Below are 23,504 nucleotides of genomic sequence, written 5' to 3' on the forward strand. Positions count from 1 at the left end.
TTAGCTGCTTGACGCTCGGCATCATGACTACCAGGATCTCAACGCTTGGAAAGCTGCCCGTCGTCAAGGACCTCCCGACTTTTAGCCTTCTGACGCTTGGCGTCAAGGTGTGAAGCTTCCTGAAGCTCGGGGTCTAGGCGAGCCACTCTCTTGTTGTCCGCAGGCTGATAGACTTGCATGAGCGAAGAGAGTTTCTGCTGCATATCTTGCAGCATACTAAAATTAGAGTCAACTTGTTGTGGCAAAACAGGAGATGTTGCTTCTACCACAAGCTCGCTTTCTACGTCGCTCAAGTAACGCGCTGTCCAGAGGACGAAAACAAATCTGAGGGAGGAGGGGGAGCATGTACCAAGGTCATCCCAGGCTCAGAAAACTGTCCTGCAACCAGTTGGGCTGGACGCTTGACAGCTTCCGACATCCTTCTATCTCCTACCGATGAAACAGGGTGCTTGGCAGGAGAGCCTTCTTCGGAAGAAGGAAAACGCTCCGGACTGCTCCAATGACTGCAACCAGGAGCTTGAGGCGTCATGATACGACGCTGATCGACAGAGTCAATCTTCCTCTTCAGAGGTATGGATGCGTGACGCCAGCCCCGTCTGGGCGCTGCGTATTCTTAGCTGGACGGGGCTGTTGAGTTGCTGGAGGTTTGTAGGGCCTCGATGTCAGGGCCCTATGGAGGAGGGAGTCCTATTTGGACTTCCTCCACCTCTCAGCAGCTATCTCCACGTCCTTAGGCTCGAATATATGTACTTTTCCATTTGCACTAGCGCATGCGCATTCTCTTCCTCCAGGAAACGTTTGCAACAAATCCGGTTGTGGGAATAATGTATGTGCGACGAATCGCAGCATTATTGCCGAAAGAATTTTGATCGTTGACTAACTGTAATATTTCCTTGTCGTCCAGATAACGGAGGAGACGGATGCCAATCATGCGTGCCCAAGATGATACTAGGGTGAACACTCTAGTGAGGACTTGTGGTGCTGTGGAGACAGAAGCACAGCACCTTAAATTGGTACTTTCTGTTGTCTAGGCTGAATCTGAAGTACTTCCTTGAAGACGGATGGACTGGGATCTGGAAGTACGCATCCTTTAGGTCCAGTGTGCACATGAAGTCTTGCGATCTTACTGCTAGTCTGACCGTGTCCGCCGTCTCCATGCTGAATGGAGTTTGTTTCACAAACTTGTTCAAAGCTGAGAGGTCGATGACTGGTCTCCAGCCTCCAGACGCCTTCTTTACAAGAAAGAGTCGACTGAAGAAGCCTGGAGATTCGTCGAGGACCTCTTGGAGAGCGCCCTTCTTCAACAGGGTCTGGACTTCAGCCCGAAGGGCTTGCCCCCTTGCCGATCCCATGGCAAGGGAGCTCAATGACCATTGTCAGGGGAGGTAGAGATGTTATGAACGGGACGCGATATCCTAGACTGATCACGGAGATTGTCCAGGAATCGGCCCAGAGTTGCTTCCACCAGTTTGAGCAACTTTGTAGGCATCCGCCACTGGTGGACATGCAGGGGGACTGCCTATCCTAGTGTTTGCGGCCTCGGCTGCTCCCTCTAGGATTCTTGCCTCACCTGGAGGACTTTTTGCCTTTCCTTTCTTTGACAGGAAAGGGCTTAGACACCACGGTCTTCATTGCTGTCGTCGTTTTAGTGGTCTTGACTGGAAGGGACTGCTGTGGTGCTGGAGACTTATAGGGCTTAGATGTTAAAGCCCTATGAAGAAGGGAGTCTTGATGAGACTTCCTCCACCTCTTAGCGGCAAGTTCCACATCCTTAGGCTCAAAAAAGATGGATCCCTCTAGAGAGGAATGTCTGAGCCTATTGATCTCGGTGCTAGGGACCTTCTGATGAAATCTCTCAGCTACTCCAACCCGACGTTTCAGAATGGTATTTGCCCACAAGTTCGAGACTTGGTGGGCCAGAGACTCAATCGTGCGAGTACCTGAGAGAAGAAAGGTCTCCATAGCTTTCCTGGTATGTTCTTTGGAGAAATCCTCACAACGTATCAGGATACATAAGGTCCCGAACCAGATATCGACGTGGCTTGCATAGCACACTACGCAACTTTCTCCTGGTTAAGGATCTCGGTTGCCAAGAATGAAACCTGCCGGTTGGAGTCTCTCTCAAGAGGGACTCCCCCGGTAAGCTCTTCCAACGAGTGGTGAAGAGGAAGAGCTAAACAAGGCTCCTTAAGGATCTCGAAGTACCCCCTCGGCTGTAGGCGAGGAGGTGGGAGGAGCTTGTTGGTGGCACTGGAACGGTTGGAGGAGGACATCTTGGAGAGCTGTAAAGAGATCTTGTCCCTGGTACTCTTAACCCCTTGAGACCAGGGCAGTGCAAGTAATACCTCCTTGGAGGGCGAACCCGTAAGCCCCAAGGAGGACCAAAGCTGAAAAAGGGGGGTTAGTGACATATCCTTCCCCGGGGGGGGAGAGGTGGAGCTGCTTCGCTAGGGGAAGCAACGTCATCTCTCGAGCCCCGAGTTTGGTAAACAGTACATCGGTCTACGCTAGCACTCAATGGTCTCTCGAAAGAGACCGACCAAGTGGGTGCTTCAGAGGAGGTTTGGGCAACGGAAGAAGAGGCCTTGGGTTTTTCTCCTTTCGAAGAAACCTTTGAAAGAGAAATATCCCGTTTAGCCTTCTTCTTCCGTCGTCGCGAAAACCTCTCCCACTGGAAGGTAGACCACTCCTTACACTCACCACACTTGTTATTACTATCACACTGTTGGACCTTACAAGAAGGACAAAGGTTGTGAGGATCGGTCTCGACCGCCGACATGAATGTTCCACAGGGGCGGTCGGGAAACCCAGGCCAGGTACGCATAATCGTAGAGGCCAACTTCACAAACAGAACTAGAAAAAGAAAAAGAAAAAAAAGCTTTAAATGGCTGCCAGATGACGGCGAGGATGAAATCGGACACGTCCGACTACCATTCGAGCCGAGAGCAAAGTGAGCTCAAGCACAGGTGTGAGAGGGAGGGGGGTAGCAAGCTACCCTCCCCTACCCCCGCTAACTAGCGGTGTGGGTAGTAAACCCTCGTTAAAAATTAATGCCTCGTCATTTCAGCTACGCCAAAAGTAATACTCCTATAAATAGCATGATTTGTATTCCAGTTACGGAACAAACCAATGTTTAGTCATGGCATCATCATTGACTAAGCGCCGAAAGGCTAAGAAGAGCCTAAGTCCTAAGTCGAGATGTGGAGAGCCTCGTCACAATTGTCAGTGACCTGGCAACTCAGGTTGGGTCCCTGACACTTCAAGTGGTGGCACAGAAGAGCGTTGAGCCATCGGCAACGTGTCACATTGCCACTGGGGTCACAACCACAGTGACCACCAGTGCTCCTTCTACGTCCCCGCCTTGGCCGAATGTCAATAATCTGGTAATCCCTGTAAATGGAGCAGAGCCAGTGATTGGAGGTCTTCAGCCCCCTTCAAGGTTCTCACTGTTACTCCCACCTGTACCAGGCTTCTGGGAGACTCCTGCTTGGGGTGTACCTCTTGTCTCATCGCCTGTTAGGTCAACCAACCCTTCTAGTCCACCAGAGACTTCAGCAAGTGGACAAGCGGGACATATCTTGGTTGACCACGCAATGTCCAGCAGACCGGGAAAGGCTCCAGCAGCTACGGCTGAGGCAACTCTTGCCCAGACAGGGACCATTTCAAAGCAGAGACGCCTGGCCAAGGAAAAGGTCAGGCCAGCATTACCTGAAACATTGACCATGTCCAAGGAGTCAACCAGCAAAGATTCTGGTAGCGAGACTTCTGGTGACACTTCCAGCTCCTTTCCCAGTGTCAGCTCAGACGCCACAGTCTCCACCAACCTGGTCCAGTACCTCCACACAGAACGCCGTCTGTCTGATCTGCTCAAGGCCCCCAACTCCAGGAAGATTCCCAAGCCTGGAATCTTCCAGCTAGAAACTGGCCAGAATTTTGCCCATTTCCTGAAGGACTTTGAGGCCTATTGCGTGAGTAAGTACAGTATCCCGCAGGAAGCTCTAGCCAGTGGGCCGGTGAGCTAGGAAGGTTCCTTAAGCGGGATATAAAAGAGGCATTCTCGGCAATAGGGGTCACGAGATCTCATACCCCGACATAGAGGAACACCTCCTCGACTGGTGCCGAGAAGCCCGAGATAGGCGTGATGCAGGTAGGAAGGCTTGGATCAGCAGTGCCACCTGTGGAGACGGCAAACTGCGGAAGATTTACGCCGTGCAGTTGGCCTCTCTGTACAGGTTGGCCTATCCTCGCCGTAGCTTGGACCGGAGAGAGCCGAGGCGAAAGCTCGTCAGAACTATTCCCAGCAAAAGCTGCGAGTTGGCTGGAACAGTCTCTGGCCACCATCAATAACTCCGCTGGCCGTCAGGCCACTTGGCAGGGTGTTCTACACCTGTTGAGTGTTCTCGATGAGGCATCCCGTCAGCGAAACCAGAAGGTAAAGGACTTGGCCATCAGTTGTGTGGGACAGTCATGGCTCGGCTCGTATGCCGACAGGGTTGTCATGGCTGCCCCCAGCCGTTCACCTGGACCTGACCGAGTGTATCCACGCACTCTTCCTCGACCTGCTCCCAAACCTGCACCTGTGGAAGTGCGCCTGCCACCGTTGCGCACCCTGAATAGGTCTCCTCAATTCCAGAGAAGGTACTGTGCATGGTGGCGAAAATCAGGGCACCTTATGGAAGAGTGTCGCAGAAGGCTCAACCTGTGCTTACGCTGTGGTTCGGCCAACCACCATGTCGCACAGAGTGGACAACAGGCACCACCTATGCACAGATCACCGGTCCAGGAAACAGTTAATGCCCGCACCCCTGGGAGGGAGACCACCTCTGTACAGACTTCTTCAAGGTGGAGAGCAGTACCGGTGAGTGCTACTCCGACCCCGTCGTCATACTCTGGATCAACCAGTAGCCAGGAGAGCCGAAGTGGGAACAAGTCCAGTGCTCCTTCTCGGACTGTTGAGAAAAAGAAGAGAAAGAGTAAGAGATCAAAGCCCAGGAAGTCATCGAGAAGCGAGGAGTATCATAGGGCTTAAACACCAGGCCTTTGGTGTAGAACATGGGGCTACATCAAAGGAGGGTGTGAGTGCTAGGAAGCATGCTCCTAGTATTCGGGTAGCAGCCTCGGAAATCTCGATTTCCAAGGTTACCCATCAACCTTAAAAGGTCATTGCACATCCAGTGACTCTTTCAGGATTGGCCAGTGATAACCTGTCCTCGACACTGTCCAGAGCTTCTCCAACTGACTCCTCCAGGGAGGAAGCAGGAACTGAGGCTGTATGCTCTTCATAGGGTTAACCTGGTGCAGTTGGCTATTGTACCACTCATGGTTGTCTCAGTGACCATGTCAGAGTTTCCATCGGGGGCGTTGGATGCTCTCATTGATTCCGGAGCTGAGGTCAACCTCCTGACATCGAGAGTAGTGCAGGATTACCAGCTGCAGATGGTATCCAACACCATTGGTCAGAAGGGTTTAGGGCAAACTGGACCTAAGACCTCAGGTACTGTACTGTTGACCCCTATACTGCATGGAATGACATTCACCCCGAGTGTGTTCCACGTAGACCTTCAGGGACTATGGCTGAGCACGTATGCTTGGTTACCAGTTCTTGAGAGCAAATGGAGTGATAGTTGATGAAGCCCGAAATTGGTTGAGAGTTGGCAGTACTCCCAAGATCCTCTTTAGGAGTATTATGTCCGATACATGGAGCCTGTTATCAGAAAGCGCTTGTTACTGTAGACTTTCCTAAGGGACTTGACACCTCTTTTAGGTGACCTGCTTGTCCGACTAACTGTTGGCCAGAGATGTATTATGATGGCGACATCATAACCCCCAGTCTGTCAAGAAAAGCTACAGCAATCCCTGGCATCCTAGAACTGAAAGATGGAAAAGCTTCAGTTTTAATCAAGGGTTTATCTAAAGAAACTGCCAAGATCAAGAAGGGTGATCTTTTGGGGAAGGTGTTCACCATGGCAATGATGGATGCTCCTCTATCCTGCCTGACAGCACAGGAGTCCAATCTGACACCTGAACCAAACGTATTGGAAGAGATAAACAATCTGTCTATCTCCGACGAACTGGACTCTTCTCAGAACGACCAGTTTTGTCAAATGCTTCGACGTCATTTTCCGGTCATCAGTACTGGAGTTGATGATGTGGGAGAGTGCTCAAGCACACCAATACGCATAATGAACTAATTGAACGACGGTACCAGAGATTAATAACTAGATCAGGAATAAGAAATTTAATAGACCGTAAGTTCCTGTCCAACAAATTAAGATGAGAATCAGCAACTGAAGACGAGACACGAGAACAATACTAGAAATGAGGTACAGTGAACCCTCGTTTATCGCGGTAGATAGGTTCCAGACGCGGCCGCGATAGGTGAAAATCCGCGAAGTAGTAACACCATATTTACCTATTTATTTAACACGTATATTCAGACTTTTAAAACCTTCCCTTGTACGTAGTACTGTTAACAAACTACCCTTTAATGTACAGAACACTTAATGCATGCAATACAGTACCCTAAACTAAAACAGGCACAAATATTAAAGGCGACTTTATATCATGAGTTTCCTAAACACGCCAAAAAGCACGATAAAAAATGGCAACCAATGTTTTGTTTACGTTTTATCTCTGATCCTAATGAAGAAACAAACGCATTTACACATCTGTTTATAGGTTAGTTTTTGCATCAATTATATTGATTATTCAGTACAGTATGTTGATTTGGTTATTACTAATGTTTTACTTAATTTTTCTTAGGACTTCCAAATGAAATTTTTTTCTTTATGACGCCGCCTGAAACGACGGCGTCATAAAGTAAGCTCAGTAAACAAACTAAGGAATTTAACCCGCATGATGAAAGTGATAAATAATGATATTACAGTAAAAGCTTTTATAAAATATGTTATTACAAATATTATTTACCGTATCTATATAAAATCATACATACGTAGCAAAGCAGGAAAACAATCTACGAGAGAGAGAGAGAGAGAGAGAGAGAGAGAGAGAGAGAGAGAGAGAGAGAGAGAGAGAGAGAGAGAGAGAGAGAGTTGTTTTACATACGTAATTGTAAATTTTAAACAAAACAAAAATAGCCCCATTTCATATAAAATAGATTACAAATATTTTTCTTTATCATATTACAGTAGTCTGTATAATACTGTAAAGTTCAGTACAGTATGTTGTTGTTAAAGTCGTGGCGATGAAATTCTCACGAAACAAAAACACGCCATTTGATCACAACAGCTGATTCATCTCTCTCTCTCTCTCTCTCTCTCTCTCTCTCTCTCTCTCTCTCTCTCTCTCTCTCTCTCTCTCTCTCTCTCTCTCTTCGTGTTATACAATACTTACATTTAGATGAAGAAACTAAAATTAGTTTTCTTAGTGTCAATTAAATACGAAATGAAATAATTAGGCCGAGTCTACATCCATTTCAATCATAGCCAAAAATAGGGCATCCGATTTCATCAGCAAACCACTATTTTTTGGGAAATATCATTTTATTCTAGAAAATTGCCACTCTTTAAATAGTTAATTGCACATTAAGAAAGCGTGTACTTTTGTTTTTAAATTTCGGGTGTGTTTTAAAAATCGAGTATTGTTGACTTTTTTTTTTTTTTTTACTTTTGGCTGTGATTAGATCAGCTGTCATCTAGCTGCCGCTCTTGAGTGTGTACGAATACACTAACAAAGTATCATTTATACCATTTCTTAACTTATTCAAACCGTCTACAGTATACAGTTGATATTACATAAGCACCAATGTGTTATAACCTATCAAATTTTTTTGTTTATTACATTTAAACCTCTCTCTCTCTCTCTCTCTCTCTCTCTCTCTCTCTCTCTCTCTCTCTCTCTCTCTCTCTCTCTCTCTCTCTCTCTCTCTCTACCTCTTTCTCTCTCTCTCTGTGGGCTACTTTTCACTACCTCCCATTCCTTACCTCTCTCTATCTCTCTAACAAATGATATCTTTGTTGCTCCTCAAAGTTTCATTTATATTGAAAATCAATCATGATTCAATTTTCCTTACTTTCTCCAATCTCGCACCATCGGTCACATCGCGGTATTTTCGATATTTCTGGAAAATCCGCAATATATGTATAGACATGGGTTATGAAAAAAATCCGCGAAGTGGTGAATCCGCGATGGTCGAACCGCGAAGTAGCGAGGGTTCACTGTAGAATGAAATAATTAAAACACGTCTTCAGAATAGATTGATCACTGGAAATTTTAAAAGACTTTCTCAAAAAGCCAATTTTATGTGCAATTAAAGAAATCACAGACCTAATGTGTTTTTCAAAAGTAAATATGCTGTCAAAAATCACACCTAAAATTTTAAGTCATACAAAGTTAAAGAAACTTTATCAATGCCGAGATCCGGATGTTGACGAGCCACTAACAATCAAAGTTTGAGTTTTGTTAGGATTCAACTTCATACCCCATAATTTCCACCATGCACTAATTTTAGCTAGATCTCTATTAAGGGATTCAGCAACCCCAGATCTACATTCAGGAGATGGAATTGATCCAACAAGAGTAGCATCACCTGCATATGCAACAAGCTTTGTTTTCTAGGCCAAACCACAAGTCATGTGTATATAGTATGAAAAGTAATGAGAAACACCAGATATCACATTCCTGTATTGTATTCACTATGGTGCCCATCAACAATAGGTCTTTGCGATCTATTACTTAAAAACTAAATAATGATGCTAAGAAATGACCCACCCACTCCCAACAGACTGGATTTGAAACAAGGGTCTCAAGATTAACATGGTCAAAGGCAGCACTAAAATCAAGCCCAATTATATAACTTCCTGACCACAATCAAGGGATTTCTGTCCAACATTGGAGATTGTAAGAAGGGCATCATATGCTCCAAGGCCTTTACAAAAAAAAATTGCAAACTGGGGAACAGATGATCAGCTTCAGCAAACCTATTAAAACGTTTTGCTAGAAGACGTTCAAAAACTTTAGATAATATGGGAGTTATGGAAATTGGGCAGTAATCACTTCACTTGGACTTGAGCTACTACTGTACAAGAACATTTACACAGTGAAGTAACATTATCAATTCTCTAAGTGATAAAAGCTTCTCCTCTTGCTAACTTGCTCAAAATAATAGATAACTTCTGGAGCTAAGAAATCTGAAAAATGACAAATTCGTAGATAATTTGTATTTTTCCTAACTATACAAACCTTAGCTATTTACATGGGTTAATTACTTCGGCGTAGCTGAATGACGAGCCATAAAAGTTCTAACGAGGGTTTACTACCCCGCCGCTAGTTAGCGGGGGGTAGCTAGCTCCCCCCCCCCCCCCCTCACACACACACCGGTGAATGCTTCACTTTGCTTAGAGGTAGGACTTATCCCGGGGGACAGGGCTGGCAGGCAAATATGTGTAAATAGCTAAGATTTGTATAGTTAGGAAAAATACAAATTATCCACGAATGTCATTTGTTCCATAACTGAAATACAAACCACGCTATTTACATGGGGTGACTCAACCCTTAGGAAGGGAGGCAAGTCCCTGCCATACTGGCTTTGGCTTGCCCGGGGACCCCAAATTCTCGTGTGTAAGTACTCAAGAAATAAGGGGTCCCTTCTCCTCGCTGGCATGCTGTGAAACTACTGCGGCCTACGTAAGCTGTGTGAAGGTGAGAAGTGACTCGTCCTAGGAAGTTGACCTGGAGTTCTTCGGATGGAAATCTAGGCTAGGACTCTCCCAATACCACCTCGTCAGGGTATGGGGACATGACAGTATTACATTTAATACTAGGAACACAAGGGAGCATGGCTTACCTGCAGAGGTTCGAGGTCAGCTGTGCAGAGAACCCAGGATGCTGCTTTCTCCAAGGGAGGAGAGGATGAAGAAAAGAATAAGGGCCAGACAGATCTTTTCATTCACGCAGACTAAAACCAGGTAACAATGCTCTCAACCTTCTGCTACTTGTCCATTAAGGAGCCTGAGGTTAGACCAGCTATTGTGCAGCCACCACAGGGCCGATAGAGAACGTATCGAGCCTCCTGTGTGTCACGTCTTGCAGGTAGTGGGCCGTGAATGTGGTCTGACGCTTCCACACCCCAGCTTAATGGACCTGCGTCACTGAATAATTTTTTAGAAGGCCAGGGACGTAGCTATGCCCCTGACATCATGCGCTCTAGGGCGACGTGACGGAGGAGGGTCAGGATTTAAGGCCAGATGTATCACCATGCGAATCTAGGTCGAGCTGGTATTCCTGGTGACCCTCCTCTTCGTCCTCCCGGTGCTCACGAACAGGGCTCGCACCTGGGGACGAACTGCAGCTGTTCTTTTAAGATACAACCTCAGACTCCTCACTGGGCACACTAGGAGATGGTCTGGGTCATCTGTTACAGAACGGAGACTCGAAACCTGGAAAGAGTCGAACCTAGGGTCCGGCACTTCCGGATTCTGAGTCTTGGCAACAAACTCAGGGACGAAGCTGAACGTTACCTCCCCCCATCCCCTTGAATGGGCGATGTCATACGAGAGACCATGTAGCTCACTGACTCGCTTGGCCGAGGCCGAAGCTAGCAGGAAAACCGTCTTCCAGCTAAGGTGGCGATCTGAAGCCTGGCGTAATGGTTCGTAGGGAGGCCTCTTCAGAGACCTGAAAACTTGAACCACGTTCCATGGAGGAGGTCTCACTTCCGACTGAGGGCAGGTAAGTTCACAACTCCGTATGAGAAGGGAAAGTTCCAGCGAGGAAGAAATGTCCATTCCTTTAAGCCTGAAGGCTAGACTTAAGGCTGAGCGATAGCCTTTTACAGCAGAGACTGAAAGGCGCATTTCCTCCCGCAAATACATGAGGAACTCCGCTATTGCTGGAATAGTGGCATCGAGGGGAGAGATACCCCTTCCACGACATCAACCACAGAAGACTTGCCACTTCGCCTGGTAAACCGCTGCGGATGACTTGCGCAGGTGACCAGACATCCTGCACACAACTTGTTGCGAAAATCTTCTCTCTGTGAGGAGATGCTGGACAGTCTCCAGGCGTGAAGTCGCAGCGAAGCTACGGCTTTGTGGAAGATGTTGGCGTGTGGTTGTTTGAGTAGCTCATGACGTGGAGGGAGTTCTCTGCGCAGTGGCAGGATCAGGTGGCGCGCAATGCGCATCCGCAACATCGAAGGGTGACGGCAAGTCAGCAGGTCTGGAGGAAGACTGGTCACTGTGTCCCGAAGGACGACCATCATCCGAAGGGGATCGCGAACGATCCCCGGAGAGGTCTAAGGTGGTAGCTGGCAGGGTCGGCGAACGGAGAGTCGTCTCCTCCGCAGAGGACTATGGTGATGACGAGCCGAAGAGGAGCGTCGTAACTCCCTTGTGAGGGGAAGGAAGGCCTCTACGGTGAAGCGGAGGACGAGCCTTCCGCCTTATACGCCCACGAGGGGCCGTGGGATCAGCAGGATGACCATCAAGGGGCCTCCGCAGAGGAGTCTCTGTAAGTGAACTCCCCCGAGGGAGAGAATCACCGGCAGGATAGACCGTGGGACTTAGATCCTCCCTCGAAAGGTGTTCGGAGGGGGAATCTAAGCCGTCAGCTACCTCAGCAACTGGAACGGGGGTTTGACTAGACCCACGAGATGTCTCCGTCACAACAACGTCAACCACAGACAGAGGATCTATCCCTGCTGTAGATGGCGATTGTTTGACGGTTGCACCAAGTTTGATCATGTCAAACAGGGCTTCCTTGGAGGGAGAACCCTGCAGCCCATGGAAGCCCAAAGCTGTAATAAATCATGATTAGACATTCAAATACTCCTCCGGGGGAGGAGAAGCAGCCGCCTAGCTATGGGAGGTGACTACCTCTCCCGCACCCCGGGATCGGTCAACAGCAATACTGTCTACGCTACCACTCGCCGGCCTCTCGGAAGAGACCGCTTGAGGGGGAGCTTCATAGGAGGAAAGGGCTACGGAAAAAGAAGTCCTGGAATTTCCTCTCTTCAAAGAAGCCTCTGAAGGAGAAAGATCCCTTTTAGACTTTTTCTTCCGGCGCCGGGCAAACCTCTCCCACTGGGAGTTAGACCACTCTCTACATTCTATACACACATTACCACTATCACACCGCTGGCCCCTACAGTGAGGACATAAGGTGTGGGGATCGGTGTCGACCGCCGACATAAAGGTCCCACAAGGGCGGCCGGGAAGTCCAGGGCATGTACGCATAGTAATAGAGGCCAACTTCAAACACACTGGAAAAGAAAAAGCAAAAACAGATTAAATATGGCAGTCAAAGCGAGGGAGGGAGCAGACAGGTATGTTCTCTGCCCGAGCCAAAAGTAAAGTGAAGCATTCAGAGCTTTAATTTCGCAAGATCAAAAAGCTAAACTAGTTAGTTTAGCTTCAGGAAAACAGGAATGAGGAGATTCAAGTTTTTTATTTATAGGTAGTTGGTTGGCCAGGGCATCAGCCACCCGTTGAGATACTACCGCTAGAGTGTTATGGGGTCCTTTGACTGGCCAGACAGTACTACATTGGATCCTTCTCTCTGGTTACGGATCACTTTCCCTTTGCCTACACATACTGTACACCGAATAGTCTGGCATATTCTTTACAGATTCTCCTCTGTCCTCATACACCTGACAACATTGAGATTACCAAACAATTCTTCTTCACCAACAAGGTTAACTACTAAACTGTAATTGTTCAGTGGCTACTTTCCTCTTGGTAAGGGTAGAAGAAACTCTTTAGCTATGGTAAGCAGCTCTTCTGGAAGAACACTCCAAAGTCAAACCATTGTACTCTAGTCTTGGGTAGTGCCATAGCCTCTGTACCATGGTCTTCCACTACCTTGGGTTAGAGTTCTCTTGCTTGAGGGTACACTAGGGCACACTATTCTATCTAATTTCTCTTCCTCATGTTTTGTTACAGTATTAGGAGATATTCATTTTAATATTATTCCTAAAATATTTATTTTTTCCTTGTTTCCTTTCCTTACTGGGCTATATTCCCTGTTGGAGCCCCTGGGCTTATTGCATTCTGCTTTTACACCTAGGGTTGTAGCTTAGCAATTAATAATATGTTATTTTCATTAGTAAAATAAATTTTTGAATATACTTACCCGATAATCATGTAGCTGTCAACTCCGTTGCCCGACAGAATTCTATGGAGGGATACGCCAGCTATCACAATACTAGAAGGGGGTGTTCTTACCAGCGCCACCTGTGGCCAGGTACTCAAGTACTTCTTGTTGACACCTCCTCAATTATTCCTCGGTCCCACTGGTTCTCTATGGGGAGGAAGGGAGGGTCAATTAAATCATGATTATCGGGTAAGTATATTCAAAAATTTATTTTACTAATGAAAATAACATTTTTCAATATTAAACTTACCCGATAATCATGTAGCTGATTCACACCCAGGGGGGTGGGTGAAAACCAGTGTACAAGATTAAAGGATAGCTAAGTATCCCATATTTCATATAACAGTTATCTCAAATAACAATGAAATAATAAGTACCTGGTAAGGAAGTCGAATTGAACCGTTACTCTGTCTCTTTTTTAAGTTCGTCTTCCTTACTGAGCGCAGCGTTCCTCTTGGAGGCTGAATCAACCCAAAGGTGCTAAAGTATACAGGGCTGCAACCCATACTAAAGGACCTCATCACAACCTTTAACCTCGGCGCTTCTCAAGAAAGAATTGACCACCCGCCAAATCAACAAGGATGTGGAAGGCTTCTTAGCCGACCGAACAACCCATAAAAAGTATTCAAGAGAAAGGTTAAAAAGTTATGGAATTATGGGAATGTAGTGGCTGAGCCCTCGCCTACTACTGCATTCGTTGCTACGAATGGACCCAGGGTGTAGCAGTACTCGTAAAGAGACTGGACATCTTTGAGATAGAATGATGCGAACACTGACTTGCTTCTCCAATAGGTTGCATCCATAACACTCTGCAGAGAACGGTTTTGTTTGAAGGCCACTGAAGTAGCCACAGCTCTCACTTCATGTGTCCTTACCTTCAGCAAAGCAAGGTCTTCTTCCTTCAGATGAGAATTTGCTTCTCTAATCAGAAGCCTGATGTAGTAAGAAACTGAGTTCTTAGACATTGGTAGAGAAGGCTTCTTGATAGCACACCATAAGGCTTCTGATTGTCCTCGTAATGGTTTTGACCTTCTTAGATAGTACTTAAGAGCTCTAACAGGGCAAAGTACTCTCTCTAGTTCGTTCCCCACCATGTTGGACAGGCTTGGGATCTCGAACAACTTAGGGTAAGGACGGGAAGGAAGCTCGTTTTAGCCAAAAAAACCGAGCCGCAAGGAACATGTAGCCGTTTCAGATGTGAAACCTATGTTCCTGCTGAAGGCGTGGATCTCACTTACTCTTTTACCTGTTGCTAAGCACACGAGGAAAAGAGTTTCTAATGTGAGGTCCTTAAAAGAGGCTGATTGGAACGGTTCAAATCCTGATGACATTAGGAACCTTAGGACCACGTCTAGATTCCAGCCTGGAGTGGACAACCGACGTTCCTTTGAGGTCTCAACAGACCTAAGGAGGTCCTGTAGATCTTTGTTGGAGGAAAGATTCAAGCCTCTGTGGCGGAAAACCGCTGCCAACATACTTCTGTAACCCTTGATCGTAGGAGCTGATAGGGATTTTACGTTCCTTAGATGTAACAGGAAGTCAGCAATCTGGGTTACAGTGGTACTGGTTGAGGAAAACTGCATTGGCCTTGCACCAGCTTCGGAAGACTTCCCATTAAGACTGATAGACTCTGAGAGTGGATGTCGTCCTTGCTCTGGCAATCGTTCTGGCTGCCTCCTTCGAAAAGTCTCTAGTTCTTGAGAGACTTTCGATAGTCTGAAGGCAGTCAGACGAAGAGCGTGGAGGTTTGGGTGTACCTTCTTTACGTGAGGTTGACGCAGAAGGTCCACTCTAGGAGGAAGAGTCCTGGGAACGTCGACCAGTCATTGCAGTACCTCGGTGAACCCTTCTCTCGCGGGTCAGAGGGGAGCAACCAACGTCAACCGTGTCCCTTTGTGAGAGGCGAACTTCTGAAGTACCCTGTTGACAATCTTGAACGGCGGGAATGCATACAGGTTGAGATGGGACCAATCCAGCAGAAAGGCATCCACGCGAACTGCTGCTGGGTCTGGAATCGGAGAACAATACAAGAGGAGCTTCTTGGTCATCGAGGTAGCGAATAGAACTATGGTTGGCTGACCCCACAGGGCCCAAAGTCTGCTGCAAACATTCTTGTGAAGGGTCCACTCTGTGGGGAAGGCCTGACCCTTACGGCTGAGGCGATCTGCCATGACATTCATATCGCCCTGAATGAGCCTCGTTACCAGCGTGAGCTTTCGATCTTTGACCAAATGAGGAGGTCCCTTGCGAACTTGAACAACTTCCTCGAATGAGTCCCTCTCTGCTTGGAGATGTAAGCCAAGGCTGTGGTGTAGTCGGAGTTCACCTCCACCACCTTGTTAAGCTGGAGGGACTTGAAGTTTATCAAGGCCAGATGAACTGCCAACAACTCCTTGCAATAGATGTGAAGTGTCCTTTGCTCCTGATTCCATGTTCCCGAGCATTCCTGTCCGTCCAGTGTCGCACCCCAGCCCGTGTCCGATGCGTCCGAGAAGAGACGGTGGTCGGGGGTCTGAACAGCCAAAGGTAGACCTTCCTTGAGAAGAATGCTGTTCTTCCACCACGTTAGAGTAGACCTCATCTCTTCGGAAACAGGAACTGAGCCCGTCTCTAGCGTCAAGTCCTTTATCCAGTGAGCAGCTAGATGATACTGAAGGGGGCGGAGGTGGAGTCTCCCTAACTCGATGAACAGGGCCAGCGATGAAAGTGTCCCTGTTAGACTCATCCCCTGCCTGACTAAGCATCGGTTCCTTCTCAGCATGCTCTGGATGCATTCTAGGGCTTGGAAGATCCTTGGGGCCGACGGACAAGTCCGAAAAGCTCGACTCTGAAGATCCATACCCAAGGAAACAATGGTCTGGGATGGAACGAGCTGAGACTCCTCAAAATTGACCAGGAGGCCCAGTTCCTTGGTCAGATCCATAGTCCATTTGAAAATCTCCAGACAGCGACGACTTGTGGGAGCTCTTAAAAGCCAGTCGTCTGACGGAGCCGGACACAAGATCATGATACTGCTGCACAGTCTGTAAACTGTCAATCATGGGCAAGCGAGGAAGTACAGTGACAACCCGAATCTGTCTAGACTATCTGGGTCGTACAGACAACTCCTTAACGGGTTGCTGAGGTTGCCGCACTGCGTCACAACAAGTCCCTTCTGTTGGTTGTTGAACGTCTTCCCCGTGACACATTGACTCCGTAAACAAAAAATCCTCTAACAAGGACTAAGCTTGGACTGCATGTCATGCAACACAGCTCAAGGTCTATGGGAGCAGGTGTGGTAACAGACGGGATTAGCGGCTGAAGTGGAACCATTACCTTCCCTGTAAGCATGTAATGCTTAAATAAAAGTCCATAAGAGGTTATGCAGCTAAAGGCTCCCTCCAAATGACAGAGTCCTCAAGGGAATATCAGAAGGAGGGAGAAAAGAACTTTCTCATCTACAGGGACCTTATCCTAGAAAAGCTAAGTTCTCTGAGTGAGGGTTCACTGGTGTAAAAGCAGCAGACTAGAAGGCAACGTTATGAAACTGCTTGACAGTCTAGTGAGTTGGCAACAACCCAAGATATGTTGAGAAGCATGCGGTAAGGTATGCAGAGCATGATGAATGCAGAGTATGCTGTATGCAGAGCATGCTGTATGTAGAGCATGTTGTATGCAGAGCATGCTGAATGCAGAGCATGCTGTATGCAGAGCATGTTGTATGCAGAGCATGCTGAATGCAGAGCATGCTGAATGCTGAGCATGTAGTAAGCAGAGCCTGCTGTAAGGAAAGCAGAGCGTGTGCATGGCGTTTAACATTCTTAGAAATTCCATGACCAGTGCTAGAGTGCTTTATGCATGCTTGCATGGGGTTTAAAAATCAACATAATGTTTACCTTACATTCATAACTCATGATTCATATTTTTGCCATGGTTTGAAAATGGAGGTAAGGTATGCTGAACAGCAGAGTCAGAACGAGCTGGAACAACAACAGTGGAAGGTGCAGAAAGTTCCTGTTCCTGTGGAATGAGTGGAGCGTGAAGAGACCGAGGTTGCGCAGAACAAGGTAAAGTTCCCGCAAGCAGAGGTGTCTGAGGAGCAGGAACAGGGTGCACGGGTTGAGCTCGGTGCAGCAGCTGAGGAGACTGACTCACAGGTGGAAGAGGTTGTACTTCCACCGAGAGTTGCACCACCGGTGGAGCAGCCAGGGGAGGAGGAGGAAGAGTGGAGTAATCCTCCTGATCCCAAACCGAAGGTTGCCTTAAAGAAGGCTGAGGCTGAACAACACTGGGAACAGCGAACACAGAAAGAGGTTCAACATCGTACGCCTGGCAGAAGGTGCTGCGACTGGGTGCAGCGAGTGCAGGCGGGTTGAGCACAGGCTGAACGGGTGCAGGTGGAGGTGCAACACTCTCAGCCCGACATTCACGCAACAGGTCCGAAAGCTGTGCTTGCATGGACTGTAGTAGAGTCCACAACATCGTACGCCTGGCAGATGGTGCTGCGACTGGGTGCAGCGAGTGCAGGCGGGTTGAGCACAGGCTGAAAGGGTGCAGGTGGAGGTGCAACACTCTCAGCCCGATACTCACGCAACAGGTCCGAAAGCTGTGCTTGCATGGACTGTAGTAGAGTCCACAACATCGTACGCCTGGCAGATGGTGCTGCGACTGGGTGCAGCGAGTGCAGGCGGGTGCAGCACAGGCTGAACGGGTGCAGCCGGTTGGTGCACCACCGGTGCAGGCGGGTGCAGCACAGGCTGAACGGGTGCAGGCGGTTGGTGCACCACCGGTGCAGGAGGAGGAGGAGGTGCAACACTCTCAGCACGACACTCACGCATCAGGTCCGAAAGCTGTGCTGCATGGACTGTAGTAGAGTCCACAACATCGTACGCCTGGCAGGTGGTACTGCGATCAGGCGGAGCGAGCATAGGCGGGGGGGAGTGTAGGCGCACTCTCAGCCCGACAAAATGATGACTGAGGAGAGTCAGAGCTAACCCAATGACTGCATCCGGGTTGTTGAACTTTACTTCGTACGTCTGGCATAGGTCTGGACTTTACGTTTAAGAGGTCTAGAGACCTGAGACCAGCGTTACTCTGCCTTATTTTCTCCTCTAAAACTCTTCTGCAGACGAGCAAAATAAGGGCTCAATCGTCTGCGGGTGGGAGTGACGGTCTCGGTAAGACACGCCCACAACCACCGAGGATACTTCTGTGCGCCGATCAAGGCCTGCCGAACCCTTTTGCCCTTCGACATTGCTTCTCCCCTGGGCTTGGGAGCTTGCAAGAGGTCCCGGACTGGGAGGACGACTGGCGCGCACAAAAGTACCCTCACGTATAACACTGACATCAATCACTTATCACTTTGATTTCTGTTTGCACTTATTTCACTGAACTCGAAACTTTAAGTGGTTTGTACCTGAAACACGCAATTCTATCCTTCTCAAAAGTTAGTAATTGCGAAAACAGAATTACAATGTAACAGAAAAATCTAATGAAAGAAAATTCAGTGGCTGGAAAGAGACTAAACACTAGATCACTCTAGAAACGTTTAGTTTCTTCCCCTAAAGAGACTAGGGATAAGAGCAAAACGATAACGACGTTACTCGTACGCCTGGCAGGCTTGAGGGAAACGTTTATCCTCTTTCTCCCTCCGTCTCTATCTCTCTCTCTCTCTCTCTTGACTTAGAACCTGAGAGAAGAGCCCAATCATATATATCGTTAAAACATATTATTGTTAAAGGAAAAAACTGAAATATTTCCCAAAAGTTCCTTATTAGGATCAAAACCATTAAGTTAAGAAAGAATGAACAAAACGCTAGACACGGTTACTCTTACTGCAATGTGAAACCGTGAACATTCTTTCTCTATCGTAACGATAGAGTGCAAGTTGAAACGTTCTGAACGTCAACAACTGCCGAGACAAACAAAACGTTAGTTCAACTTTGAAAAAGTACGAGACTATCAAAGAAATTCTTTCAAAGACCTTAAAATAGCATAATATGTTAACAGGTAAAACCGAAATGACGGACTCACGATAATTAACTTCGGTACCAAGAAAAGACCGCCTACTATTAGGAAGGTCGAATATAAACAAATATAAAAATTAATTTTAATAAGTTTATAATAAAAGGAAGTTAATCGAAGAGGTCTATAAGAGGCGGAGAGATAAAAAAATAAATCTATAACTTTTGTTAAGCAAAATTAAGAAAGAGAGTCTATACTCTCTTAGACACCAACACTTCCGTCTAAGGGAAGGGTCGGCCATTGAAAGGTGAACGAGAGTTCATACTCTCTCGTCACCAAAATTAATCAAATTAATTCCAAAAGCTAACTAAGCTAAAATAGAAGTTTCCAGTAAAGCGACAGCCGAAATCAAAGAGAAATACTTCACCAAAGTCGTGAAAATACTCCAAGAACATAAGCGTATCCCAGAACGTCTTGTCAGAAGCACGACAGAGGAATAATTGAGGAGGTGTCAACAAGAAGTACTTGAGTACCTGGCCACAGGTGGCGCTGGTAAGAACACCCCCTTCTAGTATTGTGATAGCTGGCGTATCCCTCCATAGAATTCTGTCGGGCAACGGAGTTGACAGCTACATGATTATCGGGTAAGTTTAATATTGAAAAAATAATAATAATAATAATAATAATAATAATAATAATAATAATCTGCTCACTGTCATAAACATCAGCCAAAAGGGTTGCCTTTTCCTTAATGCAGTGAGTGACAAAGCCATCTGGTTTAAGTAAACAAGGAACTGTTGCATCTACACCAAAGAGTGCAGATTTAAGGGTAGTCCACCACTTATCCCTTTCGCCCCCAAAAGACGTACCGGTACGTTCTTGCAAAATACTGTTATTTACATGTTTTTGATAACTTTGAGAAACTTCAGGCATTTTCCAAAAGAATGAGACCAACCTGACCTCTCTACGACAAAAATTAAGCCTGTTAGAGCAATTTGAAAAAAATCTATATCAAAATGTGCTCGAAATTTAACCTTCTGGTGGGGGTAAAAGGGTTATGCTCCTGGTTTGTACCAGAAAGAGTTTCCATAATTCTATACAATAGCTCTGCCAGCAAGTTATCAAATTTAAGTACTTTCACTAAAAAGTGGGAAGTCCAAGGTTTTGTTCAATATATAAATCTAAGCAGCGTTAGGTCTAAAAGTGGTTTAAAAATCAAAATTAAATTTGACCCACCTAAAAAAAAACTAAGTCCCTCAACTTCATAACCCTCTCAAATTCTACTTCATACTGAGCTCTCGTTTGTTCATGTGTACGTTAGAAACATAGATTATGTCATTATTACATCATCGACTGTATTCTACGTAGCAAGACGTCACCTAATGATGATTATCCACATTATATTTAGGGCCAGCATTTTAAAAAAACTAAAATCATGTGACTCGAATACCCAATCAGGTGACAGTTTTACTAGGAAATAAACACTTTTCGAGACTTTTCACACAACTTACACAGCTAATTTTTTCAGTCTTTTGAGAGCCATGGAGGGGTGTGAACCTTCAACATCTAACGTGGTTTCTCATTTACCGTCTACTTTAACATCAACTTCTGTGGATTTTCTCCCAAGTTCTTGTCTCAATTGTTTTATAAATTATAAAGATTTTGTTTCGCATTATTGTGCTAACCTCAAGAGAATAATTAAGTACTGGCAAAATCACGGTATTATTAAAACTGAAAGTGATACGATTTACCCCACCTAAGTACCGACTTGATATTAACCTAAGAAGCATTACGTTGCGACAGAAGGCATGTTGTATTGAAAAAAGAAGAGTGAAAAAAGGGTATCTTTTTACGTATCCAATTTTAAGGGAACTTGGTTTGAAAAGTCTCATTTAGATAAAGAATCTAATTTACTTGTATATAATCATATTGGTGATAGATTTAGTTACAAATTTGTTGGAAATGAATTATGAATTTCTCATAACCCTATAAATGATTGGTGTTCATTCATTCGTGAGGTTATCGTGCAATGGATATTGAGTCGGAAAGGTGCAATCTCCTTTACCCTCTAACCTAAGTAAACAAAGTGTTTTCAGCTGTCTTATATCTTATATGGCCGTGTAAAGGAGGGTCGCAGGGGGGGGGGGTAAGAATACGGCTACTAGGTTAGGTTAAGTAGTTTGTTTAGGTTAGCTGGTGGCCTTATTTATTGCTAATTCTACATGTGCCCTTATTTGTTTGTTGAAACGGATTCTTTAATTCAATCCCCACCCAAAAACCCCGGTTTCCCACTGAGGGTCCCCCAAGATTGGTAGGTTAAACAAATGGGTAAAAATACTGTTCCTCTTCAAACAAAAGCACGCCAACAATCATAATCAAAGCAAAACAGGTATTTTTTTTTATCAAAATATGGGTAAATTTACAGTACATTATGGGGAAACTGGAATAAAAATATATTTGTTGCATCAGAAATAGTGTAGTTCCAACGAATTTAACGTTTATTTTGACCGCAAACCATCCGATTTAGAGATTTACTATGTAATTGGAGTTAAAACAACAAGTTGTTCTAGAATGCAGAAAGACCCTACTTCATCCCAACAATTATGGGGGACACCAGGTGGGAACCGGAGTTTTGGGTGGGGGAGGGGGGGGCGTCAAATGATATTTACAATAACTGAATACTTATCCTTCCACCACCCCTCCCCCTATACCCCTACCTAGCCCTACCGGGGGGGGGGGAGGGAGGGCCTCCGCCCCCCCCCTGCGACCCCCCTTAAGGCCACAGTGATTTTCAGGGCACTACTGAACCTAATAAACCCACCTAACCTAGCCTAAGGGCCCTATACCCCTACCTGGGGGCCCTGTACCCCTACCTAGGCCTACCAGCGGGGCTCCCCCCCCTTAAGGCCACAGTGAATTTCGGGACACTACCAAACCTAATACAACCACCTAACCTAGGGCTCTGTACCCCTACCTAGGCCTAGCCCCTGCGAGGGCCACCCCCCCCTACAGCCACTACCTAACACATCCATCAAACCAAATCCAAAGTGATGGTACTGCTGTATACATCATTATACTATCACCATTATAATATACTCTATAAATTAATGAAGCTTACCTTAAACTGTTGGTTCATCAAGATGTGCTGTTGCTTTAAGGAAAACGTGAAGCCGTTGGGAAGGTTCCTTGACATGCAGTACATCTTTATTTTGTAAAATTAAATTGTCTCTCTGGCACAAATCCACTAGGTTTTCAATATTCCCCGAATAACTTACAACAAATTCATTGTAAGTTAGGAAACAGTCAGGACAAGAAGATGGAATTTCAACTTCTTGTGCAACATGAGATGACGTGCTTGCTATTGTCTCCATTTCTAAGAACGAAATGAAATGCATGGGAAAGATGATGTATTGTCGCGCTGTGATTGGCCAAACATGTATGACGTCATAGTGGATAGGCGCTGTGATTGGCCAAACGTGTAAGACTTTATAGTGGACTAATTTGTCTGCGGATTATAGCGGTTACAGGGCTCATTTAAGCAAATACAAGACACAGTCAACAATAACAACAGACTTAGAAAAAATCTGGGAGGAAGACATGAGTAGCGTAAGTTTGATCGTCTCTATATAAAGAACTAGCCCTTTGCGACAGATAATATTTTACAGAAATGCTACATAAGACTTGCTTTACTCGGGAAATATATTATTATAATAGATTTCCCATAATGGATGAAACTGTAATAATACCAAAATATGTAACTTCGTTAATAGCGGTTTTTGTCAGTAGTATACGGTATTTAAAATGGTGTATTTACACAGATATATTCTTCCAAGGTCCTAACTAATATTGTACCATTCTATGATTGAAGATGTTAGGTAACTACATTATCAACAGGAGAGTTTTTATAAACTCTGTTAGTCATTTCGTTTAAGGCTCTACTTTATTGCATTTTAATCATACTATAAAACCTTTCCATGAAACGTCCTAAGCAAATCTGTACTGTCTACCCTGAGTATAAGCCTAACCTAGCATGAAGTTGCTAGATCTTTAGGGGAAAAAAAGATAGGCCAGGCTATATAAACTATCCTTCTATCAGGTTAATTGCACACCAAGAATCGTCCCCAGTTTAAACGTAACATCGTTTCAATATAAAGAAAATTATCATACATTACCATCACATTATTGGGAAGTGATAAAACTGCACGGCATAACTCAAGTCTCAATGTAAATCGTAAGTTTCTCGTTCCCAATGGGACCTTGCGGAGTAACAAGCAGTGTTGCCAGATAGGTTAGTCTAAAAATCCTCAAAACTCATGATGAAAAAAAATCCCCAAAAGAACCGAAAAATTCCCATTTCCACAAACATATTTTCTTCTGATCATTTAGACTTTGCTAATACAGAAATTACACATTATACTTCATATAAGTGCAAGTAAACTAACTGCAAAAAT

At 45.7% G+C, this 23,504-nt stretch overlaps 1 long non-coding RNA gene across 1 annotated transcript in view; it reads right to left on the reverse strand.

Annotated features, from left to right (window-relative positions):
* LOC137629453 (uncharacterized) overlaps window positions 1-23,269 on the reverse strand; it is a 108,105-nt gene extending 84,836 nt beyond the window's left edge. The window contains exon 1 of the long non-coding RNA XR_011041509.1: window positions 23,226-23,269. This is a non-coding gene — a long non-coding RNA (uncharacterized lncRNA). The remainder of the gene's footprint in view (window positions 1-23,225) is intronic.
* Between the last annotated feature and the right edge of the window lie 235 nt (window positions 23,270-23,504).

This window comes from Palaemon carinicauda, chromosome 37 (assembly GCF_036898095.1).
Source record: "Palaemon carinicauda isolate YSFRI2023 chromosome 37, ASM3689809v2, whole genome shotgun sequence".
Taxonomy (NCBI): domain Eukaryota; kingdom Metazoa; phylum Arthropoda; class Malacostraca; order Decapoda; family Palaemonidae; genus Palaemon; species Palaemon carinicauda.